Raw genomic sequence first — 15,513 nt, 5'->3', positions numbered from 1 at the left:
ATGCTGCTCCTGGGGACTCGCAAACGATGGCACGCAGCAGCAGTGTGTGTTGCATCACAGTGGGGCAGAGGGGTGGGGTGTCATGTGGCCGCAGATGGGCCCTGCTGCCCAGAAGCCGGCAGGCTGGGACTGTGACTGGGATCGCGACCAGTGCTGCCAGGCCAAGTCATGGTGGGGACGCTAGTACTGCCCGAGGGGCCCAAGCTGCTGAATGGGAAGCAGCACGGCGAGAGGGTGCTGGACTGCCCTGACTCCCACCACTGGCTGGTGGCTGCCAGTCCCCGAGTGCACTGCACCCCCCGGGCTGCCTGAGCTGTATACCACAGGCCAGGTGCCACTGATGAGTAGAGCCCTGCGCAGTTGTATCTGCATTCAACCCACTATCTGCCAAAATGGTCCATGGATATGAAGTGGATATCCGTGGATTTGCAGGGCTCTAGCTGATCTGTAACTCAGAAGAGCAAGGAATGAATCTTCCTGTGGTAGGATTTTCTTGGCTGTCTGTACAGCTCTCTCAGCCTCTCCATTTGTTTGTGGGTATTGTGGACTGCTAGTAATACGATCAAAATAATAATTAATTTGGACAGGTTTCAGAAGAAGTAGTGGGCTGTAGTCCACAAAAGCTTATGCTCTAATAAATTTGTTAGTCTCTAAGGTGCCACAAGTACTCCAATTAATTTGGAATATCTTAAATTCTTCTGCAGTGAATTGTGACCCATTGTCTGTCACTAGTTCTGGAATACCAATCTGACCAACATGCACTCTGAATGCATAGTTTTTGTCTTTATAAGCTGTTTTTGTGGTGAACTGGTCCATGCAGTTCTGAATACCTCCATGGCTAGTCAGAGCTGTGTCAGGTGACTTCAGCTCAGGGAGGGGTTGATGGTGATTGTAAGTCCCTTCTAAGATGACTGTGAAGTCAACTCCTAAATTAATTTTAAAGTCAATAGTCTTGCCAGGAATATTCAATTTCAGTCTCCAAGTAACTTCTATGTCATCATAAGTGGTAGATCCCAGAGACAATGGCTCTTGATTGTCTGTAATATGAGTCAACTCCCTGACTGCTTTGGTGCGGCAAATAGTTACAAAATGTCCATATTTCATGCATGTTCATTCGTGCAGAATGTTGGGAATCATTAAGAAAGGGATAGAAAATAAAGGAGAAAATATCATATTGCCTCTATATAAATCCATGGTATACCCATATCTTGAATACTGCATGCAGATGTGGTCGCCCCATCTCAAAAAAGATATATTGGAATTGGAAAAGGTTCAGAAACAGGCAACAAAAATGATTAGGGGTATGGACCATCTTCCATATGAGGAGAGATTAATAAGATTTGGACTTTTCAGCTTGGAAAAGAGACTACTAAGGGAGGGCTATGATAGAGGTCTATAAAATCATGACTGGTGTGGAGAAAGTAAATAAGGAAGTGTTACTTACTTCTTCTCATAACACACTAACTAGGGGTCACCAAATGAAATTAATAGGCAGCAGGTTTGAAACAAACAAAAGGAGGTATTTCTTCACACAATGCATAGTCAACCTATGGAATTCTTTGCCAGAGGATGTTGTGAAGGCCAATATTATAACAGGGTTCAAAAAAGAACTAGATAAGTTAATGGAGGATAGGTCCATCAATGAATATTAGCCAGGATGGACAGGGAGGTGTCCCTAACCTCTGTTTGCCAGAAGCTGGGAATGGGCAAGAGGGGATGGATCACTTGATTACCTGTTCTGTTCATTCCCTCTGGGGAATCAAGTGATCCATCCCCTGGCATTGGTCACTGTCGGAAGACAGGATACTGGGCTAGATGGACCTTTGGTCTGACCCAATATGGCTGTTCTTATGTTCTTATGTATTACACCATGCGCCTCTGGCTGGTCATGCTTCATTTCTTGGATTATGACTTTTTCAACACCTTGTGCGTGTAGACTGGAATTTGTCCCTCTTAGCCTGGAAATTCTCTGTCCTTGTCTCATGGATTTTATGATAATGACTTTTACCACTCAAGTGTCTGATAGTATCTAAGCTAGTTTCAAGTTTTCCTCTGCCTTTGTTCTGTTGTTTGACTAATTCTGACTGCTTTGCTATCTGTATAGCTGTGACTAGAGTACATCTCATCAACTGTAGCTGCTGTGAAAGATTTTTATCTGGTGCTTTCATGTTTTGCATTCCTACAATCACAGTTTTCAGCCAATGTATGCAGAGCTCTTATAAAACATTCAACATTTTCTAGGGTGACCAGATGACAAAACTGAAATATCGGGACGCGGGGAGGAGCGGCGGAGGAGAAAAAAAAAAAAAGCCGCCGGAGCACCTCCTCCCCCCACCCCCGCATCAGCTCGCCTCGTCTCCACCTCCCCCCATAGGGGAAGGGGCCCAGTTGGTGCAATCCCGTGGGTGGCCCCGGAGTGGGGGCAGCAGGCCCCAGCCCCCAGTCCCGCTCGGGTCCCGCAGGGGAATGAACGGGGCTGCCGCTGCCTCTGCCCCGGGGCAGGGTTTCTCTACAGCCCGCCTGTAGGGCAGCGCAATCCCGTCACCCCAAGTGTGCCCAGGCCCGGCCCATGCCCATCTGCCCCGCAGAGCACCGCGGGTGGCCCCGGAGTGGGGCCCCCCCATCCCACTTGGGTCCCGCAGGGGAAGGAACGGGGCTGCCGCTGCCTCCACGTGGCGGGAGGTGAAGCCCTGTCAGAGTCCCTGCGCGGGCAGCTGCTGCCCCCTCACCCCCACCCATGGGTGTGTACAGGGAGCCAGTTCCCCAGGCCAGACCTAGGACTGCCCCTGCAGGTACCACCCTGCCCTCCTGCCTGCGCTCGGAGCCAGGCCGGACTCACTCACCCTGCGCTCCCCTGCATCCCCCGGGCCTCCCTCCAGCGCTTGCGCCGCCATACAGCTGATCGGCGCAAGCCTGGGAGGGAGGAGGAATGGCGTGCTTGGGGAAGAGGCGGGGATTTGGGGAGGGATCCAATGGGGCAGTGAGGGGGCGGAGCTGGGGGCGGGGCCAATCCAGGGATTTCGGGAGGGATCCAATGGGGGAAGGAGGGGGCAGAGTCGGGGCGGGGGGGGGCGCGAGCCCCTCCAGGCTCCACCTGTGTGCAGGAGCGGAGGGCAAAATTGCTTGTTTATCCAGTGTCCCGACTGAACATCGGTTGGGACGCAGGACAAACAAGCAAATATCGGGACAGTTCCAATAAAATCAGGACGTTTGGTCACCCTAATATTTTCCCTGGTTATTGAATTGTCTGGTGAAAACAGGATCTGGATAGGAAATGATGTAGGAGCTGGCTCCACCTAGGAATCTCCAGCTGGCTGGCTACACTGGCTTTCTAGCCCCTCTGTACCACCAGGGCAATGCAAAGAAGCAAGTCTGGGGAAAAGACGCTGACTCAATCTCCATTCATATTACATATGTCATCACAAACAAAAGTGTAATGACATATGTAATATTAATGGACACACTTCAACTCCTAGCCAACCTGTGATTATGGTAACAGAGTGTCTTAGGTTCACATCCAGCCCAAACATTTCTTGATTTGTGACATGTCTTCTCTTGGGACTGGATGCTGCACTTGTGGGGGAGTGGCCTTGATCTCCTGGTCTGTTTTCAGTTCTAACTTCTGTGATGTTGAGGTAGATAATATTGTTGATCGTCCATGGCATAATGATACAGGTCGATTGAAAATAACTATGGTTTCAATATTTGGGCCTAAATTATACTCACAAAACAGTCAATGCGCACACAACCAGTGAACTATATTCTTGTGAGATCAGAACAGCTCATTATGCATGCAGTTTGGGTATTTCGGTTTGTATTTTTCTCTTTTCAACCTGCAAATATGTGGTTTCCACATGTAAGGTCCCTGTTTTAGAAACAGATTTATATTGTTTATTAATACACCTCTACCTCGATATAACGCTGTCCTCGGGAGCCAAAAAAAATCTTATGCTTATAGGTGAAACCGCGTTATATTGAACTTGCTTTGATCCACCGGAGTCCACAGCTCCACCCCCCTCCCCGGAGCACTGCTTTACCGCGTTTTATCCGAATTCGTGTTATATCGGGTCGTGTTATATCGAGGTAGCGGTATAATTTTAAATATTTGTTTATTGTACATATTTTTGTTATGGTGACATTATATAATAAGCTCAATGGGCGCTACCCTTTAAGAATAAGGTGGGGACACAGTAAGTGAGTGACTGCAGAGGTAAGAGCATGCAGAAGGTGTGCTGTGCTGTAAAAGGAGCCTGGACTGTAGCCAGCTCTGTCTGAGGGGATGTCTGTGGGCAAGAAACTCCTAAAGAAAAAGTTTGAATTCCCAGAATAAACAAAGTTCTTGGTAAAAAAGCTCAGTCATGTGATGGTGTAATATGTTGCATGCACATTTTTTGCGGGGACACCTTATATTCAGAGGTTTGCAAATTTGACCCTAAATTTCTTATCTAATAATGCTTAAAATGTTGGTTGTTAGGCAGTAGATCTCTAGTCCAAGCATATAAGAGATTGGGAGAGAAACTATATTCCTCTGTGACTGGTTAGGGGCACTCTTTCCTTGTCTTTATAAGAGCTCATTAGAAGTTGCTAAAAGCTGTGACTAAGGGTACGTCTATGCTGCAGAAATCCAGGGCAGGGAGTCTGAGACCCGGTCAACTGACTCCTGGGGCTCACATTACTGGGCTAAAAATAGCAGTGTAAATGTTTGGGCTCAGCTGGAGCTTGGGCTCTGAGACCCTCTTCCCTTGCCAGGTTTCAGAGCCCGGGTTCCAGCCTGAGCCTGAATGTCTGTACTGCTATTTTTAGCCCTGTAGCGTGAGCCTGAGTCAGTTGACCCGGATGCTGACACATGCTGCCGCAGGCCATTTTTTGCAGTGTCAGTGTACCCTGAGCCACTCGTTGGTCATTCAGGGTGTTGAACAGTTTACAATTTACTTAACAAAACTTCCCATATTGTTCAGAATCAGATCTCATTCTAGGGACTTTATGGGTGAAGTGTCCAGATATCATAGTGATGAGTGCCATACAAGAACCAGGTGAAAAAGGATATGATGTATGAACAATTCTGCTGGCTTCTATGTCTGACAAATATTGAGTTCCATGCTGGATCAGTTGCACTATTTTTTCCTAGACTCTCCTTCTTTACCATAAGGCTGGTGGGAATTATTTTTGTTAAGGATGGGGAGGGAAGTTTCGTTTCTCCGGTAAGCTCACCTTTCTCTAGGTACTGCTGAATCATGCCTGCTAGGGCTGGCTTTACCCCTTCAGTTCATAAATATGGTTCTGAAAAGTGAATCTGCACAACTGCTGCTAGGCCAGTCGGTACCCAGCCTGTAGCACTGGATGGGATTCTTCTGTCCTAAATACAGGACTCTGCACTTGTCCTTGTTAAACCTCATCTGATTTCTTTTGGCCCAATCCTCCAATTTGTCTTAAGTGATGGGACCTCAAGCCATCCCAGAGTGGCAGGAAGAGCAGTCGGTGGAGTGCAGCGATGAGCAAGTGCCGAAACAGCAGAGCAAGCAAGGTGCTTTCTTGCCCCCGCCCCAACCAGGCTGGGAGGTGAACTCTGCAGATGCACCTCTGAACACTGGGACTGCACTGACCAAGGACGACAACTGTGAGTAGGGTGCGGTGAAGGGAGGGGCACATTCAAGGACCTTTTGGTTGCTGGACTTAATAACCTGAGGCAAAAGGACACTGTCCAACTAACTCTGGGGTGGATGTCTTGTTCATGGGTTTATGCTTATGAATCCTGCTTGTGGCATTTCCCCAACTTAATGCTGGATTACTTACCATCTTTTATTAAACGTTTCTTTTCTACACTGGGACTCTATGCTTGTGAGAGGGGAAGTATTGTGTCTTAGAGGCACCCAGGGGGTGGTGTGTAATGGTATTATGTAAATATTGTTAGATATTATGTTAGAGAAGGCAAGGTCAAAGAAATATGCCTTTCACTTGGAGCAGAAAATGGTGAGGTTTGTGATGCTCCTTAGTTCCTGTGGGAGGTATTCCACAGTCTTGGACTGTCCCCTGGAGAAAGTTTTTTGTCTCTTGTACAGATGAGTTTTAATATTATTTGTTCAGAGTTCTGTTGTGCCAGAGGAGATCAACCTTGACCTTCATCCCAGAGCTTTAGTCTCTTTTAGATATTCTGGACCCACAGCATGTAGCACTTGGAAGATAAGGACCAAGACCTGGAACTTGATTAAAAATTCTATGGGAATCCAGTGTAGGGAGTGGACCTGTGTGGTTTGGGAAATGCACTTCAGCATTGTGTAGTAATTGGAGTCTCTTAAGCCACCAAAGTTTTCATGCTCAGGAATATCGTATTGCTATAGTCCAGCTAGAAGTGAGGAAAGCATGGATAACTGAGGTCAGATCTTCATTAAAAGGGGTGGGATTGAGTCTCCTAACCAATGGGAAGAGTTTGAAAGCATTATTTGGAGATGCTGCTATGTGAGAGCTCAGCATCAGCCAGGAATCCAAGAGTACTCCTGGACTGGAGACTGAGTTGACTAATTATGTGTGTGTAACTTCAACCAAGGGAGACTGCACCATGGGTGCGAATTCCTCAAAATACTTTCCTATGCCAATGAGCATCACCTCTGTCTCGCTCGGGTTCAGCTTCAGCCAGCTGCTGTTCATCATGAGCTTATCTCATCCAAGCATTGGGCCATCTTGGTGATAGTAGTGTGGTTGTTTGTGGTGAAGGACAGGTAGAGCTGTGTGACATCGGCATATTGCTGACAGCTGAGTCCATGTTGTCTGTGATCAGTTCCGATAGTGACTGTACGTAGATATTGAAAAGGACCGGAGAGAGAATTGATCCTTCTGGGTCTCCACAAATGAGGATACTAGTGGTGGAAGCAGGGCCGTCCTTAGGCATACGCAGCTGAAAATTTGGGGCACCACTGGGTCTTAGTGTCCACCCTTCCGGCTCTTCCTATCCCTGTTCTGACCCTTCCTGCAGGCTCCCACCACAGCTGGCTGCTGCAGCCTGGTGACTCTTACTCTGGAGGGGATCTAGTAATTTAAGAATGAAAAAGCCCTTCCAGCCTGCCAGACCTATTAGCACAACTTTGAAACTGTTAAAGAGCCATTCAAGTGGTAATGAAGCCATTTAACAGGCATTTGCCAATCCCCAGGTATATACTGTGTGTTTCTGAATTTACTGACAAAAACAGTTGTGCATTACTGTAATATTTACTCAGAACATGTTAGTCTACAGGACCTTAGTTTAAAATTTGCTTTAAAAATATTTCATTACTGAGTTGGTGAAGATTATAAAATCACATCTCTAAAAAATCCTTGCGTAGATTTTTAGAGGCACAATCATCTTTACTTTAGCCTTAAATGCTTGGATCTTCAGACATATAGTTTTTGAAATAAATCCTTCAAAAGACCACCCTTATCTAAAATACACATTTTTAATTTTAATTACTATAGAAAAAAAACTTGCTTCCAAAGTCTTCCTGTCCTTTCTGTCCATCTCTTTCTCCCTTCACACACCCCCCCCCGCGCCCATTGTAGAGAGCCCTTAAAGGGACAACACTCCTTTCCTTCCAGATAGCTGGACGAAGAGTTTTCCTTTCTTTACTTCTGACTATCTGACGAACTAGTTTTAAGAGAACCCTCCAGCAAAATCAGTACCTAGTAAGATATAAAATCCTTTGTTATGCCTAAAATCTTTGGAAACATATTTTTTTTAAAGTTGGTGAAATTTCATAAACATGTTTATTGTTATGGAGATCACACAAAGTAAATTAGTGTTCCCTTTTTCTAAAAGCATTGTTATGAACACACTAAACCTCTGTGACTGATTACTTTAAAATAATGTCTTTGTTTCAGTGAGTTACTGACTCGCCCTCACTACAAAGTTTTGCAAATAAATTTCTGACAAACTTCACGGCGTATCAAAAAACATGTAACTAACATTTTTTATTCCCAAGTTTAGTGCTTTTAATTAGGTACCTTCTGCATGTCCAGTCTTCACCATCTGGCATACAGTGGAAAACATGCTCCATTTTCTTTAGAAAGAAATTGCAGAAGAGGGGATTTTTTTTTTTCCCAAATGTAATTTGCTTCATTTGGGTTCAGGGATTTGGCTGTTTGCTGGAAGGGGGTGAGCAGGGTGGGGGAGGGAAGAGAGGAGGGAGACAGTGTGAGGGGCAAGGCCTGGGCAGAGTGGGGGCAGGCGGGGGCCACAGGCAGAAGAGGTGGGCTGGGGAGCTAGCTTCCCCAAGTGGCAGCTTCACCCACTGCCCATGACAACAGGTAAGAGTGGGTTGGCTTCTGCACACCCAGCATGCACTGCAGTCTCCTTAGGCAGGGGCCATATTCACAGAGCTGAATGGGCCTGTGCAGTTCATTCTGCGTGAGGGAGAGGGTATGGGGGTCTCTGCAGGAAACTGTGACTCATCTTGGTATCATTTGCTGCCTCGTCCCTATTTCGCCCCCACCCCCTGGGCTGCGAGCCCGGGCTGCTGTCGGGCAGAGGGGCACCAGTTTAATTATACTGTGTAGGGCCCCATAAATCCTAAGGACGCCCTGTGTGGAGATGCATTTTCCCATCAGTATTTATTGGTGTGTCCCTCCATGAAGGACTAAAACCATTTTAACACATTCCCTGGACTCCTGTCACCCCTGATCAACCATGTTGAATGCTGCAGAGAGGTTCAGGAAGATGAGAATCAATGTTTGTCCTCTGTCCATTGATGGGAGGAGAGGAGATCATCCATCAGTCCCACTAAAGTGGTTTCAGTTCCATGTCCTGCTCTGAATTCAGACTCTGCTAGGTCTAGAGTATTAGCTTCAGTTAGATGAGCTTGTAGTTGGCTTTTGGTTAATTTCTCTAATGAGATTGCTCGGGAATCTGAGGTTTGACACAGGGTGGTAGTTATCTACAACCAATATATCCAGGGTGGGTTTCTCCAGTGTTGGCTTGACTATTGCATGTTTGAAGGAAGATGAGAAGATTCAAGTCCAGGTGTGGATTCTGAAAATTGACCCTCCAAAGTTCCATGGGCTTCAGATCCAGGGATATAGACTGAATCCATCTTCAGTTGTGTCCAAAATTTCCTTTCATTAAACTATGTGAAATGAGTTTAGTGGTCTCAGTCCAGTTAGCAGTTTCCATATCACAAAAACTGGTAGCCTTGCCAGAGAGGCGAAAGACTGAATTCCGTGCAGGCCAAATTATCACCTTCCCCGTAGAGCTGGTCCCTCCAGAAATGGTCGAGGCTTATTTGTCAGAGCAGTGTGAGAGAACTTGAACTGCTGTAGAACCTGTTGGGAATCTGCACAACTTCATTGTCCTGAGCTGCCAATCAATTTGTCTCACAAATATGTTTCCAAATGGAAGAAAAACATTTAAATGACATTTCACCCCATGCTTCTCTCAGCTGTTTTCATCAAATGAGCACTGGTGTAGGACAACATCCTGATCCAAGCTTTACTTCTTCCCACCCCACTCCTATTCAAGTCCAGACCCTAGCTTGAACGTGGCTTTTCATTTCTGCAGCTCTATAGACGCATATTTCCAATTGGAAAAAAACAGTTGGCTTGATGACACTAATGCAGCATTTTTTGGCCCTGGGTTACTCTGCATCTCATGCTGAATGAATTCATTCAGGTTCACAGGGAGAAAGGGCTGACCAGGCAGCAAAAACCTTGGGAGCTTGATTACTGCAGCTCTTTGGAAAGGCCCATAGGTGGTTGCAGTTCCAGTTCCAGTTAGGTTGCCTTTTCTCATGATAAAAATCACTGTACTAAAACTACAATTTGTATGGTACAGCAAATACCATCCTGTGGCCAGTATACTAAAAGACCATTTTTAAAAAAACGTTGGGTATTATGATGGCAAATTCTGTTTTTCAGCCTCTACAACAAACTTTTCCATTTAATTTATTTGATTTTTTTTTTTCATAAAGGAGATATTCCAGCATTTTTAGAAGTGATTTAATTTAGGTGGATGAAATTGTACACCACTAGCAGCAGAACTATTGGTCAAGATTTTCAAAACTAGGTGCTAAACGTCAGCACCTAAATCCCTTATTTAGGTGCCTAAATAAGTGGCCTGATTTTAAAAGTGCAGAGCATCTGGTTGCTTGCGTTTAAATCACTGGGAACTGCTGGGTGCACAGCATTGTTGGAAATCTGATCACTTATTTTAGTTACTGACCTAAGCACTAAAGGGATCTAATGATAAGTGTCCAGTTTTGAAAATCTTGGCCTTTATACTGGCTGCAAACTAGAGATGGGCTTGACCTAAATCTCAGTATTGAACACCCCTGGCTGTTAGCAGTATTCAAAATCTCAACCTTGATTCTAATTTTGCAAATGTTCCCTGTCTTTATAGCAGGCTAATCCAAAATTCCAGAGCTAAACAATCCTAAAATGTAGTTTTCAAAATCTGGGTCAGAATTCTGTGGCTTGAAACCCTCTGTATTTCCTACCCCTGATAAATTATATCCCTTGAAACAAAAATCAGTTGACCTAATGCTGACTGTTTCTGTATGTGCTAGCTGTTTAGAAAGGCTAACACCCAGATGATTACATTATCCTTTGAAGTGAACACTCTCCTAAAGATAAATGGCTGATGTTAACACCTCAGTTGCTGCTATTGCTTTAGTCTGTCTGGTTGAGGTCTCCACAAGGCCAAAGTGTATTGTTTTATAGGTTGGAGGTTATCTTCACATCTACAAGGGCAGAACACTTCATTTCCTTTTTTTCCCCTCCTCCCCCCCAAACGTTTGGATTCAGGAGAAAGTAGGAAAACATGTGGCAAAGGCCCTTAATCTGCAGAATCTCCAGAATTTCCACACCTGACTTGTCTACCTGGATTACAAGGATTTTTGATTCATGCAACCAAAATGGATTCAGTGTCAGACAGAAAATCAAACATGAAGGACCCCAAGAGGCTTTAAGGTTGTAGATAATTTGCCAGAGTCTGAACAGTTTGTTTGCCTCTTGTTCTGTTTTTAAACATATTGAACAGTTATGGCCAGGGTTTCCAAAAGGACTCAATGTAGCCCTGACTCTGCTCCCACAGCTCAGAGATAGGACAATGCTGAGTAGTTAAAATGCCAGTGGCTTGGCTACACTAGCGTTCTTACTGTTGCTACCATCAAGGGAACTGCATCAATGGTAGCAATGCTGGGATTTTTTTTAAAGGGTTAGTGTAGTATATTCACAGACAGCACTCTATCAGTGATCCACTATAATAATATTTTGCTGGATTCACCTAGCTCTTTTCATTCAGATCTCAAAATGATTTATAAACATGCATTCAGCTTTGCAACACTTCTGTAATGTAGTCAAGTTTCACTATAACCACGTTATAGATGGGGCATCTGAAGCAGAGAGAGGGCAATAGAAGTGTCAGTTGGGACCCAGACTTGAGGTACTCCAAATCAGTCTGAAAACTTTGTCATTAAACCTGTTCCTGGTAGGTCTAATGGGTAGGTTGAAATAGTAAAGACCACTCTGCCCTATCTAAAGTAGTACCCCTACTCTTGGTATAACCAGTGGTGTTGCACCAGTGGGTGATATTAAGAACAAATGTAAATCAAGATTTTCAAAAGTGACTAGTGAATGTGAATGCCTCCACTTTTGGGTGGGTAACTTGGGACACCTTGAAGTGTGATTTTCAGAGAGCACCCAACCTCAGCAAATCAGGCCCCTTTAAGGAATCTCAGTTTGAGCACCTACCTTCACTAGTCACTTCTGAAAATCCTGGCTCATGCAGATAACCTTGTTGGATCCCTCAGGCCTTATTTTTGACTCTCATGCCTCACTCGCAGAACAGAATAGGGTCCTGAAGGGATGAACCTTATAGAAAAGCAAGGTATTTGCAAGATCACAAGCCTCTAAGGGCCACTCTCACAGGCCTTTCCAGCAAGCCCAGAAGGAATTTGACCACCCACAAACAGATTTTGTTCTAAAAGGACTTACCGATCAGAACTAATGTTTGTCTCATGGGAGATATGCTTCGCTGTGAAGCAAACACTGACTATCAGAGGATATGATTGATTTCCTTCATGCATAAAAGACTAGCTCACAAACTAAATTATATCTTGCTGCAAGATGGAGATGAACTGCACATGCCAAGATGATCCACCAAAGTAACTTACATCTGAAGCACAAAGGAGGCCTGTACACAACAGGTTCATCTTTTTGTAACACAAGAGGAGTTTAAGGAGGCTTTGAGGGAAACAACAACAAAAAGACACAAATGCCTTAGGATATGCCTGGAATTCATTGAAGTAATTTTGGGAAATTATCTAGATCTCTGGCCAGTTAGTTACATCAAAAGAGTAGCAAAATCCTTGCTTGGAAACATCAACAGATGCAAAGAGGACTATTTGAAAATGGGCAATGCATCCTGTTCTGAAACAACAGGACAAGGTAATTCTCATTATTCATCTGGAAATGTTTGAGGGAGTTTAGCTTGTGCAAAGCCGTCTGTGGTTTCTTGGTACTGCCAGCAGCCACTCCAGTTTGTCTGTGACTGTAGTGCATTGTGTTCTTGGCAATGGATGGGAAAAATTACTCGTGACTCTTGTTAAAGCTCTTATAAAATGCTTTGTTAGAGAGAAAGAGAGAGAGACATCTTAAAGCATTGCAAAGCTGCATTTTCTAGTTTTGCATGAATGGTCAAACAGGCTTGCTCTCCCTTTCCATCTTCAAGGCTACTTGTCTCTTTGCAGAGAGACCAGGGAGGGAATCACACTGATGGTAGAAAGAAAAACAACCCTGGAGTGTAACACCCCTCAGGCATTGGAGTGCAGGAAATCCAGATCTCAATCTGAATTTTTCAGCCCAGATTTTTGTAAATGTGTGTTTTTATACACTGTGTAATTAACCCATTGAACTCATTTCCACAAAATATCATTGAGACAAAGAACTTAGCAAGATTTATAAAAAGGATCAGACATTTTATGGATGAGTAGTTGCATTAGACAGGAATATAATTTCTAGAAGGGATATAAACCCTTATACTTCAGGGAAGAGCCCACCATTAACTGGGTAAGCAAGAAACTTCCCCCATAGGAAGGTTATTCTGTAATTGTCAGTTAAGGGGTTTCTTGCACCTTCCACTGAAGCACGTGGTCCTAGCCCTGTTGGAGACCGGATCCTGGATTGGATGATTTCCTGAACCAAACAGGTATAACAATACCCATGATCCATTGTAAGAAAAATATATCACTGAAAACATTTACCGCGTACTGCACTGCTGTGTTTTTTCATAGGCCATGGTAGGTGTCATAGTATCTTTGTTTTAATAATTCCTTTACACAGTGTCTGGCTAATTGAAACCAGGAAAGAAATTGAGAAATCTTTAATTTGACACCTTCAAACAAGAACAATGTCACAGAAAATAGTTTTTGGCTTTTAAACTTTTTGAATGTCACTTTAAGATTTAATTGAATTTAAAGGGACTTAAGCGCATGCTTAAAATTAAACATACACTTAAGTGCTGTGCTGAATGATGGCCTAAGTAACTTTAAATGACCAGGGTCTAATTTTGAACTATCTCATATTAATTTACTCAATTACTCAATTAATTTGGCGAATCCAAAAAGTGCCCAAGCTAGGGTTTAGCTTTCTCTTGCCTCTGAATTGCCTCTACTTCTTATTTTTCCTCTATAACTCAGGCCTTGTCTACACTACGAGAGTAGTTCGATTTTACTTAAATCGAATTTTTGGAATCGATATTGCAAAGTCGAACGTGTGTGTCCACACTAAGGACAGTAATTCGACTTTGTGAGTCCACACTAACGGGGAAAGCGTCGACATTGGAAGTGGTGCACTGTGGTCAGCTATCCCACAGTTCCCGGAGTCCCCGCTGCCCATTGGAATTCTGGGTGGAGCTGCAAATGCCTTCTGGGTAAAAAAAAGGTGTCCAGGGTGCTTTTGGGTAACTGTCGTCATCCGTCCATCACTCCCGCCCTCCCTCCCTGAAAGCGCCGGCGGGAAATCAGTTCGCGCACTTTTCTAGTCAGTGACAGCGCGGACGCCACAGCACTGCGAGCATGGAGCCTGCTGCAACCATCACTGCAGTTGTGGCCGCTCTCAACGCCTCGCAACTTATCATACACCTTTCCCTGAGGCAGATGCAGAAAAGTCAGGCGAGGAGGCTACGTCAATGCGGTGATGGCCTGAAGTCTGAGAGTAGCACAGACCTCTCAGAAAGCAGGGGACCCAGCGCCGAGAACATCACGGTGGCAATGGGTCATGTTGATGCCGTGGAAAGGAGATTCTGGGCACGGGAAACAAGCACTGAGTGGTGGGACCGCATAGTGCTGCAGGTCTGGGATGAATCCCAGTGGCTGCGAAACTTTCGCATGCGGAAGGGAACTTTCCTGGAACTTTGTGAGTTGCTGTCCCCTGCCCTGAAGCGCAATGACACCCGGATGCGAGCAGCCCTGACTGTCCAGAAGCGAGTGGCCATAGCCCTGTGGAAGCTTGCAACGCCAGACAGCTACCGGTCAGTCGCGAACCAGTTTGGGGTGGGCAAATCTACCGTGGGGGTTGTTGTGATGCAAGTAGCCAAGGCAATCGTTGATGTACTGCTGCCAAAGGTAGTGACCCTGGGAAACGTGGAGGCGATCATAGATGGCTTCGCAGCGATGGGATTCCCAAACTGCGGTGGGGCCATAGATGGAACTCACATCCCTATCCTGGCACCGGAACACCAGGCCAGCCAGTACATTAACAGAAAGGGCTACTTTTCCATGGTGCTGCAAGCACTGGTGGACCACAGGGGACGTTTTACCAACATCTACGTGGGATGGCCGGGCAAGGTTCATGACGCTCGTGTTTTCAGGAACTCTGGTCTGTTTAGACGGCTGCAGCAAGGTATTTACTTCCCGGACCACAAAATAACTCTTGGGGATGTGGAGATGCCTATAGTCATCCTCGGGGACCCAGCCTACCCGCTAATGCCCTGGCTCATGAAGCCCTATACTGGCGCCCTGGACACTGAAAAAGAACTCTTCAACTACCGGCTGAGCAAGTGCAGAATGGTGGTGGAGTGTGCTTTTGGCCGTCTCAAGGGGAGATGGAGAAGCTTACTGACTCGCTGTGATCTCAGCGAAACCAATATCCCCATTGTTATTGCAGCTTGCTGTGTGCTCCACAATCTCTGTGAGAGCAAGGGGGAGACCTTTATGGCGGGGTGGGAGGTTGAGGAAAATAGCCTGGCTGCTGATTACTCACAGCCAGACAGCCGGGCGATTAGAAGAGACCAGCGGGAAGCGCTGTGCATCCGGGAGGCTTTGAAAGCAAAGTTCCTGAGTGAGCAGGGTAACCTGTGACTTTAAAGTTTGTGTATTGAGAAGCTAAACCTGCCCCCATTTCTTTGCCCAGTTAATGTTGACTATCCTATCCAGTTACATACCCCCTTCACCCCACTTCCAACACACATTTCAAAATAAAAATAGTTCTACTTTGTTAAAGCACACCGTTTTCTTTAATACTGTATTCGCGGGAATTTTTTAAAACTGGGACGCA

The 15,513-nt window shown here is 45.3% G+C and overlaps 1 long non-coding RNA gene across 4 annotated transcripts in view; it reads left to right on the top strand.

Annotated features, from left to right (window-relative positions):
• The window catches only part of LOC128838840 (uncharacterized), a 68,549-nt gene that overhangs the window by 45,199 nt on the left and 7,837 nt on the right, over positions 1-15,513 (top strand). Inside the window, exon 8 of one of the 4 annotated variants that reach the window (XR_008445283.1) lies at positions 5,435-5,637. The exons of the other annotated variants lie outside the window; for them this stretch is intronic. This is a non-coding gene — a long non-coding RNA (uncharacterized LOC128838840). Of the gene's footprint in view, positions 1-5,434; positions 5,638-15,513 lie in introns of those variants that run through there. 4 annotated transcript variants of the gene reach the window in all.

This window comes from Malaclemys terrapin, chromosome 6 (assembly GCF_027887155.1).
Source record: "Malaclemys terrapin pileata isolate rMalTer1 chromosome 6, rMalTer1.hap1, whole genome shotgun sequence".
Classification (NCBI taxonomy): Eukaryota; Metazoa; Chordata; order Testudines; family Emydidae; genus Malaclemys; species Malaclemys terrapin.
Note: the sequence above shows the minus strand (reverse complement) of the source record. Positions and strands in the feature narration are given on the sequence as shown.